The sequence below is a fragment of the Zalophus californianus genome, chromosome X (assembly GCF_009762305.2).
Source record: "Zalophus californianus isolate mZalCal1 chromosome X, mZalCal1.pri.v2, whole genome shotgun sequence".
NCBI classification, from domain to species: domain Eukaryota; kingdom Metazoa; phylum Chordata; class Mammalia; order Carnivora; family Otariidae; genus Zalophus; species Zalophus californianus.
The window spans coordinates 79,539,423-79,565,494 of record NC_045612.1 but is presented as its reverse complement, the minus strand read 5'-3'; the positions used below and the strand labels follow the sequence as shown (position 1 = coordinate 79,565,494).

The 26,072-nt window shown below is 39.4% G+C and overlaps 1 pseudogene; it reads right to left on the bottom strand.

Annotated features, from left to right (window-relative positions):
- Positions 1-23,299: 23,299 nt before the first annotated feature.
- LOC113931399 lies at positions 23,300-24,613 on the bottom strand (annotated as a pseudogene).
- Positions 24,614-26,072: the final 1,459 nt, after the last annotated feature.

Here is a 26,072-nt window from a genome sequence, read left to right as displayed (position 1 = left end):
TTCTTCGTGTCTTCCTCAATTTCTTTCATAAGTATGTATAGTTTTCAGAGCACAGATCCTTTACCGCCTTGGTTAGGTTTATTCCTTGGTATCTTATGGTTTTTGGTTCAATTGTAAATGGGATCGATTACTTGATTTCTCTTTCTGCTGCTTCATTGTGGGTGTATAGAAATGCAACAGACTTCTGTGCATTGGTTTTATAACCTGTGACTTTGCTGAATTCCTGCGTCAGTTCTCGCAAATTTTTGGGTGGAGTCTTTCAGGTTTTCTACATAGAGTATCAAGTCATCTGCAAAGAGTGAAAATTTAGGTTTTTCTTTTCCGATTTGCATGCCTTTTATTGCTTTCTGTTTTCTGATTGCTGAGGCTAGGACTTCCAGTACTGTGTTGAACAACAGTGGTGAAAGTGGGCATCCCTGTCATGTTCCTGATCTTGGGCAGAAAGCTCTCAGTTTTTCCCCCATTTAGGATGATATTCACTGTGGGTCTTTTGAATATGGCTTTTATGATGTGGAGGTATGTTCCCTCTATCACTATATGGTGGAGGGCTCTTATCAAGAAAGGATTTTGTATTTTGTCAAATGCTTTTTTCCTCCAACATTTGAAAGGATCATATGGTTCTTATCCTTTCTTTTATTAATGTGGTATATCATGTTGATTGATTTGTGAATGTTGAACCACCCCTGCAGCCTAGGAATAAATCCCACTTGGCCATGGTGAATAATCCTTTTTTTTTTTTTTTTGTAAAGATTTTATTTATTTGACAGAGAGAGACACAGTGAGAGAGGGAAAACAAGCAGGGGGAGTGAGACAGGGAGAAGCAGGCTCCCCACCGAGCAGGGAGCCTGATGCAGGGCTCGATCCCAGGACTCTGGGATCATGACCTGAGCCGAAGGTAGACGCTTAACGACTGAGCCACCCAGGTGCCCCAGAATAATCCTTTTAATGTACTACTGTTGGATCCTATTAGCTAGAATCTTGGTGAGAATTTTTGCAATCACGTTCATCAGGGATATTGGTCTGCAATTTTCCTTTTAGTGGGGTCTTTGCTTGGTTTGGGGATCAATGTAATACTGGCCTTGTAGAATGAGTTTGGAAGTTTTCCTTCCATTTCTATTGTTGGGACAAATTTGAGAAGAATAAGTATTAATTCTTTGATTGTTTGGTAGAATTCCCCTGGGAAGCCACCTGGTCCCAGACTCCTGTTTGTTGGGAGATTTGTGATTACTGATTCAAATTCCTTGCTGGCGATGGGTCTGTTCAGGTTTCCTATTTCTTCCTGTTTCAGTTTTGGGAGTTTATATGTTTCTAGGAATGCAACAGTTTCTTCCAGATTGCCTAATTTCTTGACATATAATTGCTTATACTAGTCTCTTATAATTGTTTGTATTTCTTTGGTACTGGTTGTGATCTCTCCTCTGTCATTCATGATTTTCTTTATTTGGGTCCTTTGTCTTTTCTTTTTGTTATGTCTGGTTAGGGGTTTATCAATCTTTTTAATCATTTCAAAGACCCAGCTTCTAGTTCCATTGATCTGTTCTACTGCTTTATTTATTATTAGTACTTTTTTTTTTTTTTACTTTCTGTATCATTCATTCCTGCTCTCATGTTTATTATTTCATTTTTTCTGCTGGATTTAGTATTTATTTGCTTTTTTTTCCCCCCTCCATCTCCTTTAGGTGTAAATTTAGGTTGTGTATTTGAGACTTTTCTTGTTTCTTGAGGAAGGCCTGTATTGCTATCTACTTTCTTCTTAGGACTGCCTATGTTGCATCCCCAAACTTTTCAGCTGTCATGTTTTCATTTTCATTTGTGTCCTTGTATTTTTTTTAAATTTTTTATTTAATTCCCAGTTTGACCCAATCATTCCTTAGTAGGATGTTCTTTAACCTCAAGTATTTGTGTTCCCTCCAAATTTCTTATTGTGGTTGATTTCAAGTTTCATAGCATTGTGGTCCCAAAATATACATGGTATGGTCTCAGTCTTTTTGTATTGGTTGAGACCTGATCTATTCGATCTATTCTGGAAAACGTTCCACGTGCACTCGGAAAGAATGTGTATTTGCTGCTCTAATGCTCTGAATATATCTGTGATGTCCATCTGGCCCAGTGTAGCATTCAAAGCCCTTGTTTCCTTGTTGATCTTCTGCTTAGATGATCTGTCCATTGCTGTGAGCGTGGTGTTAATGTCCCCTACTATTATTGTGTTATTATCAATGTGTTTCCTTAATTTTGTTATTAATTGATTGATATATTTGGCTGCTCCCAAGTTAGGGGCATAAATATTTATAAATGTCAGATCTTCTTGTTGGATAGATCCCTTTATTTTGATATAGTGTCCTTCTTCATCTCTTATTACAGCCATTGGTTTAAAATTTAGTTTGTCTTTTATGTGGATGACTACTTTCGCTTTCTTTTGATGTCCATCAGCAAGATAGATTTTTCTCCACCCCCTCACTGTCAATCTGGAAGTGTCTTGGTGTTCAAACGAGTCTCTTGTAAGCAGCATATCGATGGGTCTTTTTTATTTTAATCCATTCTGATGACCTTTGTCTTTTGATTGGATCATTTTGCCCCTTTACATTTAGAGTAATTATCGAAAGATATGAATTTAGTGCCATCATATTGCCTGTAAAGTCATTGTTCCTGTAGATGGTCTCTGTTCCTTTCCAGTCTTTGTTACTTTTGGTCTCTGTCTCCGCTCTTAGGGTCCCCTTTAATATTGCTTGCGGGGCTGGTTTAGTGTTCATGAACGCCTTTAGTTTTTATTTGTCTTGGAAACTCTTTATCTCTCCTTCTTTCTGAATGACAGCCTTGCTGGATAAAGTATCCTTGCCTGCATGTTTTTCCCATTTAGCACATTTAATATATCATACCAGTCCTTCCTCGCCTGCCATGTCTCTGTAGGCAGATCTACTGCCAGCCTTATGTGTCTATCTGTGTAGGTTAAGGACCTCTTGTTCCCAGATTCTTTCAGGATTTTCTCTTTATCTTTGTAATTTTCAAGCTTCACTATAATATGCTGAGGTGTTGCCCTAGTAGTGTTGGTTTTGCAGGGAGTTCCCTGTGCTTCTTGGACCTGAATTTCTGTTTCTTTCCCCAGATTATGGAAGTTTTCAGCTACAATTTGTTCAAATAAAATTTCTGCCCCTTGTTCCTACTTTTCTTCTTCGAGGACTTCTATAATATGGACATTATTTCACTTCATGGAATCGCTGAGTTCCCTAATTCTACCTTCATGATCTAATAGTTTTACTTTCCTCTTCTTTGCAGCTTCATTATGTTCCATAATTTTATCTTCTAGATCATTGATTTGCTCTTCTGCATCATTTTTCCTCATTTTTATGACCTCCACTTGGGACTGTATCTTGGTTATAGCATTTTTAACTTTGACTTGAGTAGATTTTAGTTCTTTTATTTCTCCAGCAAGGGATTCTCTAGTGTCTCGTATGCTTTTTTTTCCCCCCACGCCCTGCTAGTATCTTTATAACTGTTGTTTTAAATTTTGGTTCAGACATCTTACTTATATCTGTATTGATTCAATCCCTGGCTGTGAGTACTACCTCATGTTCTTTCTTTTGGGCTGAATTTCTCTATTTTGCCATTTTGTCCAGAAAAGAAGAAAGAGAAAGAAAACAAAAACAAAAACAACCGTGACAACAACAACAACAAAAACCTCAAAAAGTGTTTCTGATGTATGCTGTGTACAGTCTGCTGTTGAATTTTGGCTGCTCTTTCCCACTGGTCCATCCTCTACAGTGTCCCTCCTTGCTTGTTTTAGGGAGTGTTTGGACCTTTAAACTAGGTGTGCTTTGATTTGTTAAGATAAGCCTGGAAAATAAAAAAAAAGAAAAAGAAGGACAATAAAAAGTGATACAAGACAAGAGAAAAAGAAAAGGAACAAAAATGCAAACGGACAAACAGAAAAACTATAAGCCTGTTTAGAAAGAATAAGAAAGGCAGAAAAAAAAGTAAGGAAAGACGTTAAATAGAAAAAAAAAAAATGAGAAGAATGATCCAAAAAATAAGAGAAAGAAACGATCCACAAATGAACAAGAAGTTATAAACCTGATGCCAAAAAAGAGGAAAAAAAGAAATATATATATATATATATATATATATATAAAGTATAAAATATAAAAAAATAAGAAATAGAAAGATGAGCACTGGATGTTATATGGAAATAATGAATCGTGGAACTCTACATCAAAAGCTAGCGATGTACTGTACGGTGACTAACATACCATTAAAAAAACGAAATGTTATAATAAGATCCTAAAACAATAAAATATATATGTACAAAAAAAGAAATAGAAAAATAAAATTATAAAAAATTTGAAAATCAAGAAAAGGAAAAGAAAAAGAAGCAGAAGAAGAAGAAGAAGCAGAAGCAGAAGCAGCAGCAATCCTGACCCTATTTCTAACAGAAGCTCACGTTCTGGAGTATTCCTTAATCAGTAGATTTGGTACATGTTGGGGTGGGGGAGAATGGGCAGTGGGGATTAGGGACATAGAAGAGAGAGAATGTGGCATCACCCCACCTTCTTGTCCCTGGAGAGGGGGGGACTCTTGGCCACCTCTGGTCAGGATATCCTCACAGAAAATCGAACATTCTCCTATGTCCCAGGTTTTTGCCAGTTCCTTGCCCTTAACCTGTCTGTTCCCAGGCCCTCAGCACGCCCAATGCCACAGATCTCCTATATTTTACCTCTGCCCAGTGGCTGGGATTCAAAAGTTTTAAAGAGCCTGGCAAGGAGCGATCTCAGTCCCTTCCCTGGGAGGAGAGCCTCGTCGAGCGCCCAGCACCATCTTCTCCCAGAAAAGCAGTTGCAGTTTGCGCATGGAGGCTAGAGTTTATTGAGATGCACAGGGAAAAGCTTCAGCAAGGTTATCTGCCATCTGACACGACTCAGTCCCCTACTCCCCTACTCCTCCATTCTGTCCCGGAAAAGCAGTCACACGGAAGCTTGAATCTACTGTGGCAGACAACGGAAAGCGGCAGCCAGGTTATGTGCAGTCTGCCCGTGTCTCTTCTCTCTGCTCAGTTCTGTAGTGGTTGAAGCCTATTGTGGCTCACAGGGAAAAGCTGCTACAAGGGTATCTGTCCTTTGCACACACCTCTGTCCCTGCTGTTGAGCGCCTCTCATTGGCTCCCATCTGCCCTTTTGTCCTTGGAGAGACAAAGTACGCTCTTCCAAAAGTACTCCAGGAGGAGGAGTGATCTCTCCCGACATGACTGAGGGGATCTCCTCACTGAGGCTTTTGTGCAATTCCTACCTTCTGCACTCTCTCCCGCTCTCCCTCTCTCTGATTTTGCTCCACAAAAAGGGTTCCCTCCCCTTTGAGGCCCCACAGCTTTCCTCTCCCTGGATTCATGGCCCTGAATCTTGAATCTGCCACATTCTCTACCTCCAACTGTGCAGATTGCTTTCTTAATCCTCAGATCATATTCCTAGTTGTTCCAAATAGTTGGATGTTGTTCTAGCTGTGTTTGAGGGGTGAGGCAAGCTCAGGGTCTCCCTATTACTCCTCCATCTTAACTCTCTCCTTGAGTATTGTCATCTTAATCATAGTATGTCTTCTGGTTGCCGGCAGAGAATGTCTTTTCACATATACAAGTCCTTAATTTCTTTCAGTGGTATTTTGTAGCCTTCGGTGTACAAATCCTTGTCCCTCTATTATTTAAATTTAGCCCTAAGTATTTTGTGGGCAAAGGGCAGACATCCTTGTAGCAGCTTTTCTCTGTGACCCACAATAGGCTTAAACCACCATGTGCTCTCAGAGTGGCTGCTTTTCCGGGACAGAACTGAGCAGAGAGCAGAGACATGGGCAAACTACTGGAATTGTCTTTAAGAAGTATAGAAGTGCACATGAATTTTATTTACTGGTCTTGTATCCTGTAACCTTGCCAACTTGTAATTTTTTTTTCCTTTTGTGGGATTCTTTTGGGTTCACTACATACAAGATCATATCATCGGTAAACAAACAAGCAAAAAATAGTTTCATTCACTTCTTTCCAATCTGGATGACTTTGTTTATTTTCCTTTTCTAATTCTCCTACCTAGAACCTCTAGTACCATGTTGAATAGGAGTGGTAAGAACAGACATTGTCTTTTTTCCTGATCTTAGGTGAAAAGATTTCAGCCTATCACCACTATGTAGGGATGGTATTAGCTCTGGGCTTTTCTTAGATGCCCTTTATCAGGCTGATGAAGTTCCTTCTAATTTTTTAGGTTTTTTTCAATGCTTTCCTTTTATCATGAAATGGTGTTGGGTGTTGTGAAATGCTTTTTCTGCATCTATTGAGAGGATCCTGTGGTTTGGTTGTTTATTTTATTAATATGGTGTAATAACCTGATAGATTTTAGTGTGTTGAGGCAACCTTGGATTCTTGGAATAAATCCCACTTGATCATAGTATATAAACCTTTTTACACTTGGTAGATTCAGACTGCTAGTATTTTCTCAAGGATTTCTGTCATGATGTTTTGGTATCATGGTAATACTGGTCTCATATAATGAAATAGTTTGTGAAGGGTTGGTGTTTATTCTTCAAATGTTTGACAGAATTCACCAGTGAAGCCATCTGCTCCTGGACTTGTTAAAATTTCTTTTTTTATTATTATGTTCAGTTAGCCAACATATAGTACATCATTAGTTTTGGTGTAGTGTTCGACGAATCATTAGTTGCATATAGCACCCAGTGCTAGTGCTCATCACAACACGTGCCCTCATTAAGGGCTTTTTAAATTTTCTGATAGAAGCTATTTCCTTGTTCCATGTGGGTTATCTGTTTATTCTTCTTAGCCAATTTTGATGCTTCAGGGCTCTCTAGGAATTTGTCCATTTTGTTTAGGTTATCTCATTGTTGACATACAACTTTTCATAGTATTCCCTTACAATACTTTCTATTTTTGTAAGGTTGGTAGTAATGTCCCATCTTTCATTACTGATTTTAAGTCTACTCTATTTTCTCTCTCTCTTTTTTTTTCTTTTTGGTCAGATTAGTTAATGATTTGTCAATTTTGCTGATCTTTTCAAAGGACCAGATATTTGTTATGTTAATTATTTGTATTGTTCTTTAATTTTTATGTCTCCACTCTAATTTTTCTTATTTTATTTCTTTGTCCTGCTTGCTTTGCATTCAGGTTAGTCTTCCTTTTTTCTAGTTTCTTAAGGTGAAAGTTTAACTTATTGATTTAAGGTCTTTTTGTACTATAGGTGATTGCAGCTATAAATTTCTTCTAAGCACTGTTTTCACTGCATCACTTAAGCTTTGATAGGTTGTGATTATGTTTTCGTTGATCTCAAAGTATTTTCTGATTTCCCCTGTGGTTTCTTCTTTCCCTGTTGTCCCTTTAAGATTGTGTTTTGATTTCCACATATTTGTGAACTCCCCAAATTCCCTTGTATTATTTATTTCTAATTTCATCCATTTAGGTTGGAGAACATACTTTGTATAATTTTGAAAATTTTAAATTAATTAAGACTCCTCTTATGACCCAGTGCATGATCTATCCCGGAGAATGTTTCCTGTGCACTTGAAATTAATGTGTACGCAGCTGTTTGTTGGGTAGAGTGTTCTGTTGATATCTGCTGGGTACAGTTTGTTCATAATGTTGTTCAAGTCTTCTATGTGTTTGTTGATCTTCTGTCTAGTTGCTCTATCCATTATTGAAAGTTAGGTAATAAAGTCTCCAACTATTACTATTGAATCGTCCATGACTCTCATCACTTCTGTTAGTTTTTGCTTCGCATATTTAGAAGTCTGTTGTATGGTGCATATATGGTTGTAATGGTTGTATCTCACCAATCCATTGACCATTTTTATCATTATAAAATTCCCTTCTTTGTTTCTAGTGACAATTTTTGTTTGAAAGTCCTTTTTTGTGTGTGTTATTAGTACAGCCACTCCGGCCCAATTCCGCTGGTTATTTGCATGGTATATATTTCTTCACTTTTTCTTTTAAAACTTCTTGTGCCATTTGCAACGATGTGGATGGAACTAGAGGGTATTATGCTAAGAGAAATAAGTCAATCAGAGAAAGACATTTATCATATGATCTCACTGATATGAGGAATTCTTAATCTCAGGAAACAAACTGAGGGTTGCTGGAGTGGTGGGGGTTGGGAGGGATGGGGTAGCTGGGTGATGGACACTAGGGAGTGTATGTGCTATGGCGAGCACTGTGAATTGTGTAAGACAGATGAATCACAGGCCTGTACCTCTGAAACAAATAATACATTATATGTTAAAAAAAAAAAAAAAGAAGATAGTAGGAAGGGAAAAATGAAGAGGCGGAAATTGGAGGGGGAGATGAACCATGAGAGACTATGGACTCTGAGAAACAAACTGAGGGTTCTAGACGGGAGGGGGGTGGGGGATGGGTTAGCCTAGTGATGGGTACTAAAGAGAGCACGTATTGAACGGAGCACTGGGCGTTATACACAAACAATGAATCATGAACACTACATCAAAAACTAATGATCTAATGTATGGTGATTAACATAACATAATAAAATAAAATTAAAAAGAAAAACTTCTTGTGTCTTTGAGTGTGTTTCTTGAAGACAGTATATAGTCAGCTTATTCCTTTGCCATTTTGACTCTTTCAAATTTATATTAAAAAGGCATAAAACATGTTTTATGTTATTTTTGATTTAAACTATTCTTTCTCCTTGTGCTTTTTTTTCTATTTCTTTTATTCCTAGAAAGTCTTTCTTCATAAAGAAATTAGAGAAATACCTACATTTCTCTAACTTCTTATGACTTGATCTACTGAACTATTGAATCTTTCTGGAATTTCTTCATGGGGACAATATGAATTGCTCCAGACTCATTTTGTGAAGCAATTGACAGGGCCACCTGGGTGGCTCAGTCGGTTAAGAAACCAACTCTTGGTTTCGGCACAGGTCATGATCCCCGGGTCGTGAGATCAAGCCCCGCATCGGACTCCATGCTCAGTGTGCAGTCTGTTTGAGATTCTCCCTCTCCCTCTCCCTCCGCCTCTGCCCCTCCCCACCTCCATTCCCTCCCCTCGCACTCTCTCTTTCTCCAAAATAAATAAATCAAATCTTTAAAAAAAGAAACAGTTGACAAACTCTCAGTTGCACCGTATGTTTAAAAAGCTGGGGTTTTTTTGTTTCTGATTAATGAAGTAACCCTCATCACATATCATGCTTTATTCTCTTCAATTGATCTATCTAACAATTCTCAAGTCAATATCATATTGGTTTATTTATTTTAGCTTTAGAATTTGTTTTAATATTTGATGGGGCTACTACCCCTTCATAGTGCCTATTTGTTTTCATTGTCAATTTCCTTCATTTGTAAGTTTTTATTTTATTTTTTTATTTAAATTCAATTAGCCAACATTAGTTTTTGATATAATGTTCAACGATTCATGAGTTGTGTATAACAGCCAGGGCTCATGATTTTATTTATTGGAGAGAAAGAGAGAGAGAGAGAGCACAGAGAGAGAGTGAGAGGGAGAAGCAGACTCCCTGATGAGCAGAGAGCCCAAGGTGGGGCTCAATCCCAGGACCCTGAGATCATGGCCTGAACCAAAGACAGATGCTAAATCAACTGAGCTGCCCAGGTGCCCCTGTAAGTTTTTATTTTAATTCCGGTTAGTTAAACTACAGTGTTATGTTAGTTTAAGGTGTACAATATAGTGATTCAAAAATTCCACATATCACCCAGCGCTTATCACGACAAGGGCACTCCTTAATCCCCATCACCTATTTCACCCATCCCCCCCCACCTCCCTTCTAGTAACCATCAGTTTGTTCTCAATAGCTAAGAGTCTGTTTCTTGGCTTCTCTCTCTCTCTCTCCCCTAGATCATTTGTTTTGTTTCTTAAATTCCACACATGAGTGAAATCATATAGTATTTCTCATTTTCTGACTGACTTATTTCACTTAACATTTTACTCTCTAACTCCATCCATGTTGTTACATATAGCAAGATTTCATTCTTTTTTGTGGCTGAACAATATCTGATTATGTATATATAGCATATCTTCTTTATCCATTCATCTATCGATGGACACTTGGGCTGCTTCTGTAATTTGGCTATTGTAAATAATGCTGCTACAAACATAGGGGTGTATGTATCCTTTTGAATTAGTGTTTTTGTGTTTTGGGGTAAACATACAGTGGTGTGATTCTTGGAGCAGAGGGTAGTTCTATTTCTAACTTTTTTGAGGAACCCCTGTACTGTTTTCCAAAGTGGCTGAACCAGTTTGCATTCCCACCAACAGTGCACGAGTGTTTCTTTTCCTCCATATCCTCGCCAACACCTTTTTTCTGTGCTTTGATTTTAGCCATTCTGACAGGTGTGAGGTGATATCTCATTGTAGCTTTGATTTTTGTACTTGCTTTCTGTATGTTAATTTAGCCACCATACAGTACATCATTAGTTTTTGATGTAGCATTCAATGATTCATTAGTTGCATATAACAGCCAGTGCTCATTACAACACGTGGCCTCCTTAATACCCATCACCCGGCTACGCCATATGCTCACCTCCCTCCCCTCTGAAACCCTCAGTTTGTTTCCCAGAGTCCATAGTCTCTCATGGTTTGTCTCCCTCTCTGATTTCCCCCCTTCACTTTTCCCTTCCTTCCCCTAATGTCCTCCGTGCTAATCCTTATGTTCCACATATGAGTGTAACTATCTGGTAATTGTCTTTCTCTGATTTTTGTACTTGCTTGACAGTAAGTGATGATTAACATCCTTTCATGTGTCTGTTGGCCATCTGGATGTCTTCTTTGGAGAAATGTCTGTTCATTTCTTTTCCCCATCTTTAAATCAGATTATTTGTTTCTTGGGTGTTGAGTTGTAGAGGTTCTTTATGTATTTTGGGTACTAACCCTTTATCAGATACATCATTTGCAAATATCTTCTCCCATTCCCTAGGTTGCTCTTTATTTTTGTTGATTGTTTCCTTTGCTGTGCAGAAGCTTTTTATTTTGATGTAGTCCCAATTGTTTATTTTTGTTGTGGTTTCCCTTGCCTCAGGACGCATATCCAGAAAAATGTTGCCTCAGCTGATGTCTGAGACCTTACTGCCTATGTTTTCTTCTAGGATTTTTGCTTTGTTTTCTGTATGTCTTTTGATCTCTGTTGTTGCTCTATTCCTCAATTGCTGCTTTGTTTCTATTTAAATATTTTTTTTTCTGAAGTGCCACTTCAATGTTCTTGCCATGTATCTTATTATATTGTTTTTTTTTTTTTTTAGTTATTTGCTTAGTGGTTTCCATGGGATTTACAATTAACATCTAAACCTATAAGGATTTAGTTTAGATTAATAGCAATCTGATTTTAATGTTTAAAGTCAGCATTGTTCCTATATAGCTCCATATTCCCCCCTCCTTTTATACATTATTGCCACACAAATTATATCTTTAAAGCCTATGCCCTTTCATAGAGATTATCCTCATTGCTTTATGCCAGTGTCTTTTATTTTTTAAAGATTGATTGATTGACTGATTGATTTACCAGGGGGAAAGAGAGAGAGAGAGAGAGAGAGAGAGAATGCAAGTGGGGGGAAGGGCAGAGGGAGAGAACCTTCATACAGACTCCTTGCTATGAGTGGAGCCCAATGTGGGGCTTGATCCCACAACCCATGAGATCATGCATGACCTGAGCCAAAACCAAGAGTCAGATGCTGGATCGACTGAGCCACCCAAGCGCCCCTGTTTCAATACCTTTTAAATCAGATGGTGAAAAACAGGTTAAAGACAAAAAATGTGTGCATATTACTATTTCTTTGTATTTTGTCATAAAATTACCTCTATTGGTGTTACTCATCTATTAATGTGGATTCATTTTACCATCTACTGCCTTTTCATTTCAGACTGATTAACCCCCTTTGCTATTTCTCACATGGTAGGTTTACTACCAGCATTTTCTTACTTTTCGTTTTTTTCTGGGAATGTCTTAATTTTTCCATAATTTCTTTAAAGAACAGTTTTCATAGATATAGAATTCTTGCTCAACAGTGTTTTTCTTTCAGTTCTTTGAATACTTCATTCCACTGCCTTCTCATCTCCATGGTTTCTGATGTAGAAACAGCTGACAGTCTTATTGTGGATACCCTTGTACATGATGAATCACTTGTATATTGCTGTTTTAAAGATTACCTCTTTGTCTTTCATTTGTGACAACAGTCTGATTATGATGTGCTTTGTTGTGGGTCTGTCTGAGTATATCCCACTTGAAATTTGTTGTGTGTCTTGGCTGTCTGGATTAGTGTTTTCATCAAATTTAGGAAGTTTTCTTCCATTATTTTTTTATTATTTATTATTAAAAATGTGATATACCACTGACATTAAAAGACCATTTAAAAAAAATACTGCCATGATCCCATCCACAATATGACTATCTACAGTTTTGCAAATCCCTTTCTTAGGCCTAGTCCATCTTATGCATATTTTATATAGAGGCAACAACAATAATATAGAAGTGATTCAGTATCTTCATTTTTTTAATATTTTCATTTTTTCACTATAAATTGTAGCAATAACTTTTCTACCAACTTTATTTACCACTTTCTCAATGCTGTGCAACCACCTCCTCTATCTAGTTCTAAAATGTTTTCATCCCTCTGAGAAAAACAAACAAAAAACAAACAAACAAAAAACTCAAAACCTCTCCATTCAGTCTCCAATCAGTCTCCATTCTCACTCACCCCCAGCACCCGGAAACAAAAAATTGTTTTCTGTCCTGATAGATTCACCTATTTTAGATATTTCCTCTAATGGGATCATAGAATATGGGGAGTTTTGTATCTCACTTCCCTCACCTAGCAAAATGTTTTTGGCATTTATCCATGTTGTTGCAAGTATCAGTATTTCAATAAATGTTTTTGGCTGAATAACATTCCACTGAATGTGTATACCATGTGGATAACCATTTTGGTTATCCATTCATCCATTGATGAACTTTCAGGTTATTTCTACCATTTGGCTATTATGAATAGTGCTGCTCTGAAAAGTGACATATAAGTATTTGTTTGAATAACAGTTCTTGATTATTGTATGCATAAACCTAGGTGTGGAATTGCTGGGTCATATGGTAATTTTGATTTAACTTTTTCAGAAACTGCCAAGCTGTTTTCTACAGCATCTGCAACACCATTTTACACTTCCACTAGCAAAGCACAAGGGTTCCAACTGCTCCATATTCTTGCCAACACTTGTTGGTTTCTTTCTCTCTGATTATAGGAGTCTTTGGGTGTATGAAGTGATAACTCATCGTGATTTCGACAGGAGGAATTGTTGTCTAAATAAATATCATCTTCTTGTGTCCTTGGAGGTCTATCTTCGTCCCTCCCCAGCCATTATTTCTTTAAATAAGCTGTCTGTAGTGAAATAAGTCAAGCAGAGAAAGTGAATTATCATATGGTTTCACTTATTTGTGGAACATAAAGAATAGCATCGAGGACATTAGGAGAAGGAAGGGAAAAATGAAGGGGGGGGGGAATCGGAGGGAGAGATGAACCATGAGAGACTATGGACTCTGAGAAAGAGACTGAGGGTTTTGTGGGGGGTAGGGGGATGGGTTAGCTCATTGATGGGTATTAAGGAGGGCATGTACTACATGGAGCACTGGGTGTTATACGAAAACAATGGATCGTGGATCACCACATCAAAAACTAATAATGTATTTTACGGTGACTAACATAACATAAAAAAATAAAATTAAAAAAAAAAGCTGTCTGCGCCCCCTCCCTTTTCCCTCTTTTCTCCTTCTGGGATTACAGTAATGTGTAAATTGCTTCTATTAATAGCATCAAATAATTAACTTGGGTTTCCTTCACTCTTTTTTTTTTTTTTTTTTTTTACTCCTCTAGATGGATAAATTAAAATGACCTGTCTTTGAGTTCACTGATTCTTTATTTTGCTTGGTCAAGTCTGTTACTGAAGTTCTCTATTGAATTCTTCAGTTCTGTGATTGTACTCTTTAACTTTTGGACTTATGTCAGATTTTTTTTGTTTAATGGTTTCTCTTTGTTGAAATTTTCATTTTGTTCTTGTGCTGTTTACCTACTTTCGATTAGTTGTCTATCTGTGTTTTCTTTTAGTTCACTGATTTTCTTTAAGAGGATTATTCTGAATACTATGACAGATAAGTCATAGATCTCCATTTCTTCAAGGTCAGTTATTGGAGGTTTATTAGTTTCCTTGGTGGTGTCATGTTTCCTCGATTATTCATGATCCTTGTTTGCCTTGTGTTTGTGTGGGCAAATTTGGAGAAGTTGTCACCTCTTTCAGTCTTTACACACTGGATTTGGCAGAGAAAGCCCTTCACCAGCTACCCTGTCCAGAGATTTTGGGTGACTCTCTGGTGATTTCTTCAGGCAGCCTTGCTGCTGGTGTCTGGTGCCTGGGTCAGCAGATGGGTAGGCCTGGCAGTTGGGTCCACAGGGCCTGGACTGTTGCTTGGATCCACAGGGGCTGGCATGGTACCTGTGTCTGTGGGGGATGGTCTGGAGCCTAGGTCTGCATGGCAGGTTTGCTGCCAGAGCCAAGGGAGGTGGCTCTGGGGCCTGGGACTTGGATTCATGTAGATGGGCCTGGATCCTGAATCTGTGGGAGCCAACCAGGCACTGGCTGCTACTGGGGTAGGCTTGGCCGCTGGATCTACAGTGACTGGCCTGGTGCTGTTGTGAACTGGGAGATTGGGTCTACAGGTACCAGCCTAGTGGCTGGGGCCTTTGGTGATTGCCTGATGCTGAGGCAGGCTGGGAGCTGGGATCTGTGGAGGTAGCCTGGAGCTGGGGCAATCCTGTACTCTGGTTGCAGGGGCTGATGAGATTCCAGGGACCACTGGGATGGGCCTGGAAACTGGGTCCCCAAGGGCTGGCCTGGCTCTGCAACAGACTGGGGCCCTTGGGCCACAAGACCCTGCCTGGAGCTTAGGTCCAAGGGGAACCGGGCTGGTGCTGAGGTATGCATGTAGGCTGGGTTGTAGGAGTTGGCCCAGAGTCTGAGGCCACAGGGGCTGGCCTATTGTTTATGTGGGTCTTGTGTTGGGGTTCACAGTGAAGTTGGGTGCTCACTTCACTCTCCTTGCCCCACAGGGAGAGTGTCTCTCTCCACACTGAGCTGCCAGGCTTGGGGGAGGGGTGATGGAGGTAATGCAAAACTGTCTTTCTTATCCATCTTGATGCATCTTTTATTATTTCTGTGCTTCTCCCAGTTGCTGTAATCCCTCATCTGGAATCCTTAGCTCTTAGAAAACTATTTTCGCATGTGGATAGTTGTTCAAATTGATGTTTCTGCAAGGTTACAAGTGCTGGAAACTCCTATCCTGTTACCTTGATGAAGTCACTCTCTTTCCTTCATTTGTTTGTACATATTAAAATAGAAGATCTAACTCTTTGGCCAATGAGCCCAGTGTCTGGGCTTCCTCAGTGATGGTTTCTATTTGTGATGGTTTCTATTGATTGCATCTTTTTCCTGTGTTTGGAATTTATTTTCTCGTTTCTTTGTATGTCTTCTGATTTTTTTGTCTTGAAAACTGGACATATTATGTAACATATTGTTGCAACTCTGGAAATCATATTTCTGCTCCACCCCCAACCCAGTTTGTTATTTTTGTTGTTGTTATAGTTCTGTTCATTTAAGGATTCTGTGCAACGATTATGTAAAGTCTGTATTCTTTGTTGTGCGTGGCCACTAAAGCCTTTGTTTCATTAGTTAGTGGTCAGCTAATAACTGGATGGAGATTTCCTTAAAGCCTGAAATCACTAAGTCTCCCAGTCTGCAAAGGGGCTCTGTGTACATGTTGGGACATGCCTTTAACCCTCAGCCAGTCAACTGACAACACTGCCTTAGCTTCCACTTCATCCTTGCACAGAGCTTCATGGTCAGCCTGAATGAGGAGCTTAAAGCCTTCTCAGATCTTTCCTGAGCATGGGCACAACCTTATGCATGGCTTTCTACACCTCCAGGAATGTGTAGGAATTTATCAAAGCCCTATATATGGACACCTCAATTCCTTGATTTTCCTTTCAGTGTTTTTGGGTAGCCTATTGCTTGTCCCCCATCTGTTTATCCACTGCTAGAGGCAAACAATTGTCTCTAGTAGTTTTTACCAGTTGCCCTTAGGGCAAATGCTTTTCCCATTGCGCAAGCTCTGAGAGAGGTCAAATAAGGACAACCTTGTGGGTGGGGTTTTCCAGGGAACCACCAGACAGGTCAAGTAATAGCATCTCTCTGGGAATGGGTCTTTGACAGAATTCCAGCCCTGTTCTACCCCCTCTGGTGACTACCAGGCTGCTGCTGTTCACTGCAATTTCAGGCTGCTGTTAGTCAAAGTTAAACCAGGAAGCTAGGGGAAACACCAGAAAGCTCCCTGATTTCTTCAGTCCTTTGGTCATTTTCCTGAGTTCTGAAAAATGTTTATGCTGACAATTTTTGCCAGTTTCCTCATTACTTTTAAGAAGGAGATAATTTCCCAGAGGTCCTTACTCTTACCTTTTCACTGATGTTATTCTTAATTTGGGTTTGAGGGAGGGATAGACGTTGTTCAGGAAAACATGGGAGTGTGAGTAAATTATTTTATTCACAGGAAGATACTTTTCATAGGAAAGTTGGTATCCAAGAAAACCTGAGAAGGTGAGTAGAATGATGTGAATTCCAGGATAAATAAAATTTGAGCCTTCTCAGAATATAGAACAATGAATGGAGGAGGTTAGAGTATACATCAGACCTATTCCATGCTCTTCTTTCTGGGCTACTCCCCCCGTATCATCCTGACATTGGACCTCTTCATACATTTTCTATGTAAGAGACACCAGCTGACATTCAGGATTGTCTCCTTGGTGCATGAGATTGAGAGGTAAATCACTAGATGAAGATATTTTCTCATCTTGGAGATAGTGTCTGTTCCAAACTCCAAAACAAACTGTAACTTCTGGATCTCTAAAATAATGAAGATGGTGATAGAAATAATAGCTAACATTTTCTGAGTGCGTATTATTTGCCAAGGACTGTTGTAAGTGTTGACTAGTTTGAGCACAATATATCCTCACAAGGACACTATGAAATAGGTACTGGCACTTCACCCAATTTGAACTGAAGGGCAAAAAATTTTATTCCTGTACTTATTGATAAAATTCCCATGAACTCATATAGATAGATGATAGATAGATAGATAGATAGATAGATAGATAGATAGATAGATGATAGAATAGACAGATAAATAGATGATAGATAGATACATAGACACATGATACATAGATAGATATAGATACAAACACCACAAATTACAGTTGCTTCCACAGATACGGTTTTCTGAAAGTGTGAACAATTATTGGTAAGGCTGTGAGAGAAAAAATAAATTACAATGTTCCCTTCATGATCATTCCATATTTATTTATTTATTTTTTTGATATTTAATATAGAAAAGTCAGTCTATTTTGAAACTGTGTAAAATGTATAATTTGTAGTTATATAATGGAGTTAGTTTATAACTTGAGATTATTTTAAATAGATTCTTCACCTCCATAAATGTTCAGTAGGCTATTGGATGATCTTGCTATTTGGGACATTCTTCCACATGTGGGGATATCCTGCATATCCCTGACCCTGGCACATTGAATGCCAGTAATACTCCACATCCTTTTGACGTTCAAAAATGCCCATACAAATTTCCAAAACATGCACTAAGGGTGGGATTTACCCCTCTATTGAGAACATTTCCCCAGCCCGTGTCATCGATAATAACTGAAAACCCTCCATCATTTCAATTTCAAGGATTACGTTTTCCTAATAGATACTGTTTTCTGCATCCCATCTCCACAAGCACCTTGAGATTGACAGCAGTACAACCCCAATGGGATCTACTATTCAGTAACCCTACAACATTTTTACTGCCCCTTGACTTTCTTATATCCTTATATATGATTCTCTCATGTTCTCTCTCTCTTCATCTCCCACTTCCTTTCCTTCCCTCCAACTCTCCCTCCCTCCCTCCAAATTTCAATTTCAGTTAAATCAAACCTCTACATACATAAAACCTGCAGCCCTCCAGTCTTCATCTGAATGTATCCAGAGAAAGAAATACCTGTGCTGAATGGTACCACCTTAAATCCATGACGTGGACCTCAGGTGGGTCTCTAAAGTTGTCTGGAAATAGTACTACATTTCCCTAATCCAGTTCTTTCCAACCCTGGCTGGATATTAGAATGAGATACAGAGCTTTTAGTAATACCACTGCCCCAGCTCTACTCTTAGAAAATGTGCACTAGGGGCGCCTGGGTGGCTCAGTCAGTTAGGCGTCCGCCTTCGGCTCAGGTCATGATCCTGGGGTCCTGGGATCAAGCCCCGCATCGGGCTCCCTTCTCGGCGGGAAGCCTGCTTCTCCCTCTCCCATTCCCCCTGCTTGTGCTCTCTCTCTCTCACTGTCAAATAAATAAATAAAATCTTTTTTTAAAAAAAGGAAAGAAAATATGCATTAATTCGTACCCCAAATTGTTAACAACTTTCCAGGTGATTCTTTTTTGTTGTTGTTTTTGGTATTTAAAAAATATTTATCTCTTTCCAGTTTTATTGAGATATAACTGCTATATAGCACTGTATAAATTTAAATTGTAAACCATAATGATTTGAATTACATATATTGTGAACCGATTACCACCATAAGTTTAGTGGTCAACTGATGGTTTGACGAGGGAACCAAGAATACTCAATGGAAAAAAGACAGTTTCTTCAATAAATGGTGCTTGGAAAACTGGATACTCAACATATAAAAGAATAAAACTAGACCCCTATCTTTCTGCAGGTGATTCTAACGTGAAGCTGGAGTTAAGAACAAATACCCTAGCTTATTCATTTCCCCACTCTCTTGAACTACCCTTTCTTACCTTACTCTCTTGTCATGCTTCCATAAACTCCTCTCCCTTCTTCATTCACAGCCAGTGACGTTGTTCTCCACTTCACTAATACCATAGAAGCAATAAAAGGAGAACTCCCATAAGCTCCCACTGTTGTCCCACTTCACCTGTGCCCATAATACTCTGCATTTCCTCCTGCCTTTTAGATGAACTCTTAAGGCTTCTATCTAAAGCCATTCCATTCCACTAATGCATGAGATTCCATTTATACCTGACAGGTTCCCGAGGAAATTTCTCCAGAAATTCTCCCACCCCCCTCTCTTGTATTATTGCTTCTTTTTCCCTATCATTCTCATTAGTAAACAGACAGCTGTGACTTCTCCCATTTACCCCTCTAGCTACCACACCATTTTTCTCCTCCCCTCTCTGGCAGATATCCCCCAGAGGTGTGTCTGGATTCACTGTCTCAATATCCTTTCCTCCCATTCTCAGCTAAACACGCTTTGTTTAGCCTTTCTTCTCAATACTCCACTGAAATTATGGGGCATCTGGGTGGCTCCGTTGGTTAAGTGTCTGACCCTTGGTTTTGGCTGAGGTCATGATCTCAGGGTTGTGAGATTGAGCCCCATGTCGGCTCTGTGCTTAGCAAGGAATCTGCTTGGGATTTTCTCCCTCTGCCTGTCTCCCACCACTCCAATAAATAAATAATTCTTTAAAAAAATACTCCACCAAAATTGCTTGTATCAAGGTTGCAAATGACCTCTGTGTTGCTAAATCTAATTGCCATTTCCCCAGTCCTCATCTTACTCTTACTTGACCCCTTCAGCTGCATTTTAGACAACTGATCATGCCTTCCTCCTTGAAACTTTTTTTTTTATTTGGCTTCTAGAAAAGCAATTTTTCCACTGTTCCTTCTACCTCACTGATTCCTCCTTCTCAGATTTTGCTGGTCTTCCTCTTCCTGACCTCTAAATGTGGTTGGCCTTGAGCTCCATCTTTAGACTTCTTCACTTCTCTAGCTACTCTTCCATGGAGAGCTCATCCAGCATAGTGGTTTAGAACACCATCCAGAGCAAGGATTTTGCATTGTGACAAAGTTCTGGCCAATGCATTATTCCAGAACCCCCTTCTCGAGTGGAAAAAAAAAAAAGACAAAGGCTCAAAAGGGCAAAAGAAACTAATGAACAAATTTTTCCCCTTTGTCTTTTCCTAATATTTCTGCTATCGTTAAGACACCCACACAGGTTATTATATCATATTGTATTACATTATATATGCTTGCATTCGCTTTGGTTTTCTTTTCTTTTGTTTTTTTAAAGATTTTATTTATTTATTTGACAGAGAGAGACACAGTGAGAGCAGGAACACAAGCAGGGGGAGTGGGAGAGGGAGAAGCAGGCTTCCCGCAGAGCAGGGAGCCCGATGTGGGACTCGATCCCAGGACCCTGGGATCATGACCTGAGCCGAAGGCAGACGCTTAACGACTGAGCCACCCAGGAGCCCCTCCCTTTGGTTTTCTATGTTTTGCCATATGGTCGGTGCTTTTGCCAATCTTCTTACATGTTCTGCTCATTTGTAAGATACTCATCTATAGCTCTACTCTTGGCATCTTTAGGCCTGTGGTTTTCAAAGCGTTCCCCTGTAGCAGTAGCAACAGCAGCAGCATCTGGGAACTTGTTAGAAATTCAAATTTACAACACTCATCTCAGACTCACTGAATCAAAAACTCTAAAACATAGCAATCTGAGTTTTCACAAAGCTGTCTGGGTGTTAGTAATGGATACAAAGTTTGGGAATCTCTGTTCATGTCTCTAATACTCAGTTAATGTCAGAAATAAAATAGTATATACTGGTTGCCCTGTATGAAAGCTGGAAATTTAGTGCCTTTGTACTTCTCAGATATACTTCTCAGACTTCTCAGTCTACCCAGATCCTGCCCTCCCTTTAAATGTCTTTTGGTTGCTATCCTCTCAGATATATTGTCAGGTTGGTATAATTAGTCCCACAACAACCTCTCCCCTGCCCACTTCTTCTCATATTGTTGTTTGCTATTGTGACTATTAGAGGGATGCATATTTGTGTTATCACTTTATATTAACCAGAATCATAGTTCCATGGGTAGTTGCAATTGGCCCAGCTACATTGCATGGTTTACTCTCCTTAACCTTTCAGGAGTCCCACCTGGTTGTGAGACTAGAAACTAGTCAAAAGTAGTGTTTGTGGACCTGTGGTCATGTTTGTGCAAGAGTCTGGTCTGCTCCCTGGAGGAATTCTCTGTGTTTCATTCAGCCTCATTACAATGTTTCTCTTCTCTTATGGTCTTTCTTCTCTAAATGTAGAGCTTCACCCAAAGACTGAGGTCAGAAATTTACATGCATGCAGGAAACGGATACCAGGGCCAACTTTACTAGCAGTTTGAAAGCTGTGATTTGGATTCTGGGGAGGGGAGCTCCTGACACTGCCTGAGTTTCAATGAGAGTTTCTCTCCATCTTATGTGTGTGTGTATATATATGTATATATATATATATATATATATATATATATATATATATATATATATATATATATATACATAGCAATTAGAGAATGTGGGGAAGCAGTAAGGTCAATGAATCTATCACCCAGAATCTCTTTGCCTAGAGAAAAATCACTGAAAAGATGTTAGTGTATAAAGACATTTTTAACAACCTTTTGGAATAAAAAAATTGAAACACCCTTTTATCAGTCAATACAATGGAAAACTTAATTTTATGGGTACCTAAAAATCCATCAAATGCTTTTTATCATAATTATTTAACTACTTCCCTGTTTATTCCTACTACAATTAATATTATAGTGAATATGTTTGTTCACAAATCTTGGGAGGGATATGTTTCTTTTATTAAGATAATTAAGCAGGGTCATGGATGGTTTAAGATCTGTTACAAGGAAATGATTTAAGTGATTCAAATAGAGGTTAGAGGCTTTATTCCACTGATATGCCTCAGGAAATAAAGAGCAAGTGACTCCTCAATTTAAGCAAAGTTAGAGTTTTACAGGGTAGCGAAGTAGGTGTTCTTGCTGTTTTGGATTGGGCAGCGGATTTCTACTTTAACTGCATCTCATGGTTGGAAGTCATTCCTGTTTTTTGTTTGTTTGTTTGTGCTCTTTGCTTGGGGTCATTGGTGCAATCTCAATAAACAACAGAACAGTATTTTCTAAGAACTTGTTTTGCAAGCCTGCAGTTTATCTTCCAGCTAAAGTTTGTCGAGTAAAGGAGGTAGATAGATAAAAAGGGGGGGAGGGAGAAAGGAGAAAGAAGGTGGGGGGCCCGGAAATCTTTTATTATGTCTTTTCATAGTCCTCTTGGTGAAGATGGATTATTTCTCATAGTTGGTCCATCTAGAAGAGGACATATAAATCAGTAAGACTGCTCAGGAGCTAAAGAAATGTCTTGAGTAGAGGTGGGAGAGGCTTGTTATTTGGTCTTTTGTTTTCCTTAATTATGGCTTGGATCATCTTCTTGGTACCACTGCTCTTGATTAAATGTGATAGGATTGACTTAAGAGTGGTCACTAGCCCTTGAAGGGGGAAAAAAAAAAGTTTGTGAGAAGGACTGCAGTCTTATTTGGAATATGTAGGAAAAGATGTCCCATGTCCTGCCACCTAAAACTAACCCAAAACTTCCCAGAGGTCACAATGATTGCCATTCACTTACTGAATGTTTTAGTTATGTTCATAGATGTATTAACTCATGGAAAAAGGCATGATAAAGGTTTCTGGGACTTCACTTGCAGCAGTCATCACCAATGACCGTGCATATTCCTCCCCTAGTGCTAGAATGATGCCGGTTGATGATGGAAGACAGCCTTCTGGAGTTTCTTCACTTGTTAAGCAAGTACGTCAATACCTTCAATGGTATCATTGATAGCTCAGGTAACTTCATAGATGACAACACGGAATACTCAGGCATTACATCCATCCATCCACTGTGTAACTGTGTAAGCCACAGGGCTCCCCTCTTGTGATAACTGCAGTATAAAATCTATTTTGAGAGGTGATGAGTTCCCCAACATTGATGCCTAGACTATTGGCTTCTTTGTACAGTTCCTTTTCATCATCAGGTAATAATGGATGTGTTTCACCACAGATTACTCTTCTGATTTGGTAGAGATGGTTTATAACTCTGATCTAAAGAGATAAAGTAAAGAGACAAAAATCTCATTAAATTGGTGAGATTAAATGTCTTTTTTTCTCATTAAACTTTTGTTTTAATGGGTCTCAAAATTCTGTGACAGAGATTTTGCTCAAGTTGTTTCCATTCAAAAGTACTAATTTTAAAAACTTAAAACTGCCACACACACAAAACAACAAATGATCCACAAAACATTCTCCTTTCCTTCTGAAGGTTTTATGATGCATTTTGATCATTAACCAGTCTTTTCCTATTAAGCTTAAATGGCCAAATGACACAAACAGTTCTGAGACTGTTCTTCCACCACCGATTAAGACTGAGGTGGCAGGTATTGGGGATAATATTCATTTAGCCTTCTGAGGTTTCTGGGTGGACTTGGTGACCTTGCCAGCTCCAGGTGTCTTCTTGTCCACTGCTTTGATGACACCCACAGCAACCGTCTGTCTCATGTCATGAACAGCAAAATGGCCCAGAAGAGGAGAGTCAGAGAAGCTCTCAGCACACATAGGCTTGCCGGGAACTATATCAACGATGAAGGCATCACCGGATTTCAAGAACTTGGGACCGTCTTCCAGCTTTTTTTCCAGAACAATCATCAATCTTCTCCTTCAGCTCAGCAAATTTACAAGCAATGTGAGCTGTGTGACAATCCAGCACAGGTGCAAATCCAGCACTGATTTGGTCTGGATGGCTCAGGATAATCGCTAAAGCCAGCTGCTTCCATTGGTGGGTCATTTTTGCTGTCACCAGCCACCTTGCCACAACAAACATCTTTGACAAATACGTTATTGACATTGAAGCCCACATTGTGCCCAGCAAGAGCCTCACTCAAAGCTTCATGGTGCATTTCAACAGACTTTACTTCAGTTGTAACACTGACTGGAGCAAAGGTGACCACCATGCCAGGTTTAAGAATACCAGTCTCCATTCGGCCCACAGGGACAGTACCAATACCACCTAATTTTGTAGACGTCCTGAAGGGGCAGATGCAAGGGCTTGTCAGTTGGACGAGTTGGTGGCAGAATGCAATCCAGAGCTTTAAGCAGTGTGGTTCCACTGGCATTGCCATCTTTACGGGTGACTTTCCATCCCTTGAACCAAGGCATGTTAGCACTGGGCTCCAGCATGTTGTCACCATTCCTACCAGAAATTGGAACAAATGCTACTGTGTTGGGGTTGTAGCCAATCTTCTTAATGTAGGTGCTGACTTCCTTAACGATTTCCTCATACCTCTTCTGGCTGTAGGGTGGCTCGGGGAATCCACTTTGTTAACACCAACAATTAGTTGTTTTACACCCAGTGTGTAAATCAGAAGGGCATGCTCAAGGGTCTGCCCATTCTTGGAGATACCTGCTTCAAGTTCACCAACACCAGCAGCCACAATAAGGACAGCACAGTCAGCCTGAGATGTGCCTGTAATCATGTTTTTGATAAAGATGTCCTGGTGCATCAGTGATGGTTACATAATATGTGCTGGTCTCGAATCTCCACAGGGAGATACCAATGGTGATACCGCATTCATGTTCAGCTTTCAGTTTATCCAAGACCCAGGCATACTTGAAGGAGCCCTTTCCCATCTCAGCAGCTTCCTTCTCAAATTTTTTGATAGTTCTTTTGTCGGTCCCACCACATTTGTAGATCAGATGACCAGTAGTGGTAGACTTGCCCGATTCTACATGTCCAGTGATGATGATGATGTTGATATGAGTCTTTTCCTTTCCCACTTTGGTTTAGATTTGGTGGTGGTTTTCACAACACCTGGGTTCTGGTAGCAAACTTGTTGCAAAAAAGTGAGATTAAGTATCTTAAAAGGAAAAATATTGAGCAAAGAAACAGGATCCTATCTCGTTGGTAGAGGAATACCAGTGGACATTTGAGTCTCAAATTAAATGTGAGTCATTTGTGGCACTCCTGGGTATATCGCAACTCATCAAAGAAGAGATATAGTTTTCTGCCTGAGCTAGATTATGTGTAGGCTCCTCCTTCAGTAGAATCTTCTGTCAAGAAGGTTTCATCACAGCAAACTAATCCCATAAATTTGGGATTAGAGACTGGGATACATCTCTAAAAATCAAGACCCTCCTCTCTGAAGGCATACAGCATAAGGGGTATTTAGTATGGAAGTTATTGTTGCAGTCCTGCCTGGGTAGAGGTTGCATTCTAACCTGCAGTGGTGATGAGAGAGAGAGTCCCAGCTGAGTAAAGGACACATATTTACAAAGGGACCACAGAGCCCACAGTAAGGGTGAGACAAAACAGCAGCATGACATTAACTTCACAGATGTAGGCCTGGCTTAGAAAATGCCAGACGCTTTGTGTGTTTGGGAAAGGAGGGGGAATGGGAGAGGAAGAAAAAGGAAGGAAAAACAGTATGATGGAGGGTTTTGGAGAGATCTTCTCAACCAGCACTTGGAGGTGACTCTGCAGAGATGCACAAATTCAAACTTAAGGATGTAAATAATAAGTAGCAGAGTTAGGGTATAAAACAACGTGGTGAAGTTGAAACAAAGATCTTATTCTGTTGTCTTGGGTGGCAGGTATTCACTAGACAAGGTCATCTACTTGTTCTGATTTTCTTGGTAAAGCTGTCTCCTTCTTGTAGTCTAATGCTTTGGAGGGATATGAAAAAACCCCCAGTTTAAAGTTTCCAGTTAGAGTAGAACTACAATCAGTCTGAGGTTGACATTTTCTCAGCTGGGACACGTGAACCCAGAGATCTATTCCTTATAGCTTGACTGCAGTGTTGGTGATAAAGAGCAAGTTAATAAGGGCCCTTCCAATGAGGCCCCGGTGGATCTTTTGTTGGTATCTCTTCCAGGAGACAAAGATTCTTGGTTTTAAGTTGTACACATGCTCAGGAGACAGCTCCTCCAGAAGGGTGGCTTATACCTATTGGAAATAAGTCTGAATGTATTACATTAGTCCCTTACAGAATTTGTCTACATCTGCTTGCAACACAGTGGAGCCTAAAATAGAGGGCGTTATGTCCAATCTCATTTATCTGTCTGTGAAAAATTCATAAAGTGAAAATCTATGATTGACAGAGGGAGA